This window comes from Brienomyrus brachyistius, unplaced genomic scaffold, assembly GCF_023856365.1.
Source record: "Brienomyrus brachyistius isolate T26 unplaced genomic scaffold, BBRACH_0.4 scaffold78, whole genome shotgun sequence".
NCBI lineage: Eukaryota > Metazoa > Chordata > Actinopteri > Osteoglossiformes > Mormyridae > Brienomyrus > Brienomyrus brachyistius.
Window position 1 is genome coordinate 380,379 of NW_026042353.1, and position 3,539 is coordinate 383,917.

The 3,539-nt window shown below is 42.3% G+C and overlaps 1 long non-coding RNA gene across 2 annotated transcripts; it reads left to right on the forward strand.

Annotated features, from left to right (window-relative positions):
* The first annotated feature begins 1,733 nt into the window (after positions 1 to 1,733).
* Positions 1,734 to 3,033, forward strand: LOC125726844 (uncharacterized). Of its 2 annotated transcripts, XR_007388445.1 has the most exons (4): positions 1,734 to 1,807; positions 2,250 to 2,349; positions 2,494 to 2,832; positions 2,924 to 3,033. It is a non-coding gene; the product is annotated as an uncharacterized LOC125726844 (long non-coding RNA). The 2 variants fall into 2 exon arrangements; XR_007388444.1 differs by having other exon boundaries at positions 1,748 to 2,349.
* Positions 3,034 to 3,539: the final 506 nt, after the last annotated feature.

Consider the following 3,539-nt stretch of genomic DNA (forward strand, 5'->3'; position numbering starts at 1 on the left):
GGCAGCCTATGCATGGGACGGTGAACCCGTAGTCCAGCTGATGCCAGTCATCGCGACACGATGATATAGGGTGTTGTAGAGAGTCCAGTAGTTGTTTTCCAGTGAGTTTCCTGTGTGTAAAGCCAGTTTTGGGGTCAATGTGGAGCCTGGTCCAGTCATGAGCTGGGGAGACGTGACCAAGGACTCATTCACAGGCTGCACTGTTACTCTTGTGTCTTTTCATTCAAAACTCTTTCTTTTTTTATTTCCCCACAGTGTCCATCATCTTGAGCAGCACCGGCTGTCATTTAGCACGAAAGATGCCTGTTCAGTTTTCCATCTGAACAAGGGCCCTCTGGACCCAGGTGTGCACTACATGAGCACTTTGTTCCTGACTCCTTATCAGTGTTTCCATTTACACTCTCAGCCAGTCTTTAATCTGCAAAGTTCCGCTTGGTGAGATTTATACAGACACGAGTAAAGAGGATCTTTTCACTTTTCCCAAATTCCCTCTGAGTCTGTATTTTCACCTCTTGAATGCTGGGATTTGTAGGCCCAGCTCTTCACCATGTATAACAACATCACCCTCAACGCTAGAGAAACCAAGGAGCTGATCCTGGACTTTCGCAAAAACGGGTGACTCCCCAAAGTCCTATCTACATCGCAGAGGATGCTGTAGAGGCTTCAACAGCTTCCAGTTCCTCGGGCACACAGCTTCTGGCGGTCAAAGGCATCGTCTTCAGGTGCTGCCTCAGAAAAGCAAGCAGCACCTTGAGAGACTCTAGCCACCCAGCACTGTCACTTTTCACCTTCCATCCATCCATCTGCACAAGCATTTCCAGATTTAGAGACAAGTTTCCTCCCCATTGCTGTTAACCAGCCAGTGACGCTGACATTTCCTCACACTGCCACTGTTACCTCATTCTGTACTGTTACTGTGTCTGTCTATGCTGGTGCCATTACTTTAATTTTATTTATATAGTATTATCACTGATTATACTGTTGAGGTGCAACTACAGACAATTTTTCTTTGAATTAATCTAGCGAATATTTTCCCAAGCTGTTGATTCATCAAAACTGTTATTTTTCCTCCAGAAAATCAGATTGACCGTTTAAGTTAATATTATTTTAAGAACAACACAAACTACGTCATTGCGGGGTTTTAGATAATGGACACTATACAGATATTTTTTTCGCCCACCATTCAATAAGCAGATAAGTAACTTGTCTAAAATATTTAGATTTGTATTGTGATCCCCAAAAGTTAGTAATCTGTATAAAATCAGTGTATCTTTATTTTTTAAATTTGGTTCTGTAAATCAATGTAGAATAAGCCCAGATTTTAACCTAAAAATTTTCCTCAAATGTTTATTCAGTGGAGATAAGTACAACCTCTACAGATAGGCCTACACCCGTTTTGGCAGTGTCTCCGGATCCCATGACAAATAATGCCTTCAGTACATCCTCCTCAACCCACACTGAAAGCAGAAGTGCTATGGGCTTTGCAAAAGGTTTGCGGACATCACGTCATATACGTCCAATGATGACATTCACACCGTCTCCAGGGCGATGTTCCCTGACTCGCAGGGTCACTTGTGCTAGGGATAAAACCGCTTTTCTTGCGCGATTTGGACTCGCTCCATATATTAAAAGGGAGCTTCGTTGTCATGTTTGACGTAAGTATGAACAGGACCATCAAAAGAAAACAACTGGATGTGCATGTCAAGTATTGGGTAAATGACGAGAATGGCTCTCGAGTGCAGTCCTGGTTCTGGGATCACAGTACATGAGCCACTCCACCGCTGAAGACTTACTGGAGAAGTTTAAGGTAAGCCATTCAATAACATTTAAACTCATTAACGAACCCGTGATTTTTAAATATCCATGGTTTATCTTTCCATGTGTTTAAATGGGAGAACCATATTTATTGGTAAGCATATTTTAAAGATTTTATTGCTGCTTCATGGCTTTTCTTGCAAAAAAATAGTTCATTGAGGAAATAGAATGTTTAAGTGTTGTGTAGCAACATGTACAGCTGGTCCTGCATCACTCTGTCGGGGCTTATTCCACGAGAATGACCGCCTCACTGAACAATATCCCTTACATACGATTGTTTCATTAGCAAGTCTTCTGTACTAGTGTATGCTTATGTCCTTGCACTCCTTATGTTGCGTGAACTTAATATATGAAAACTATTTGACTGCAATATCTCAGTATAGTGCTATAAATATCTAACTGTTTTTACAATTTTTTTTCTCCAGTAATTTTAGGAGTGTACAAAGGAGCTCAATGTAAAAAATTTGCTCCCCTTGTCGGTGGATGGACCTGCAGTCATTTGGATGTTCGTAGAGCTCTTGCAAAAAGACCATGGTGAGCAACTTGCTGGGACCCAGTGGGTAATTGTAGGAAGCTGTGGCCTGCATACCCTTCACAACTCATTCAAGACTGGTTTTGAAGTGTGGATGGTGGAGAAAGTTCTCAAAGCCCTACATTTTATTTTCCACTCTGCACCAGCCAGAAGAGAGGACTTCACAGCTGCAACATCATCCTCAAGATTCCTTCTACCTTTCTGTGGGCAACGGTGGCTCGAACATTTGCCAGCTGTCGAACGAGCATTGGAAGTCTGGCCCTCTGTTGTGAAGTATGTGGACCTGGTGAAGTCAGAAAAGGTGAAAAACCCAGGGACATCTTCTTTTGACTGCATTTCTGAAGCCCGAATGGATCCCCTTCTTCTGGCCAAACTACATGTTTTTCATGGCCCTATCACAAGCATTTCAACCATTTCTGGCTAAATACCAGACAGGTGTTCCCATGATGCCCTTCCTTTGGAAGGACTTGGCAGAATTGATCCAGGTAAATATTCACCACCACAGTAACAACAGCAATAAATGAACATGCAAAGACGCACATGTGAACTTAACCCTAATTTTAATTTTATTTTCAGACTCTCCTTCAGCGCTTCATCAAACGAGATCCCCTGCCTCTCACTCCATATAAGCTGGTCAGACTTGATGTCAGTGATCAAAAACTCTGGCTCAGTCCAAAGGAGGTGGATATAGGAATGGCTGCAGCAGCTGTCATCAAGGTGGGACTTATGTGAATTCACTGGTATCTTTACATACAAATGTATCAAACAATTGTGAAGTAAAAAATATGTGAATAACATGGAGTTTGAGCTGGTTTGACATGTACAGCTGAGGTAGTGTTAACCTTGGGCTGAGTGTGCAGAAAGATTCTGGAAATTTGACAAACCATCTTTTTGTCAGAGACAGTCAGGAGCCAAAGGCAGTGGAAGTGACCTTGGTGTCCTTCAGATAAAAAAAAACTGCCAGATTGTGCTCTCGAAAATCTGCAAAAAGGCCTTGGATAAATGCCCTCTGAAGTACTCGATTGTACATGAGATGACGTGCTTGGACCCAAACAAAATGCACACAAGCCAGATAACTGCCAGCAGAAAAGGAGAAATCTCATGCAGAAGTTTGCGCAGGAGAATCGGTTGGCAGGCAGGATATCTGCTGGTAAATCATAGGAATAAGAATAGGATAGTTCAGAATATTATT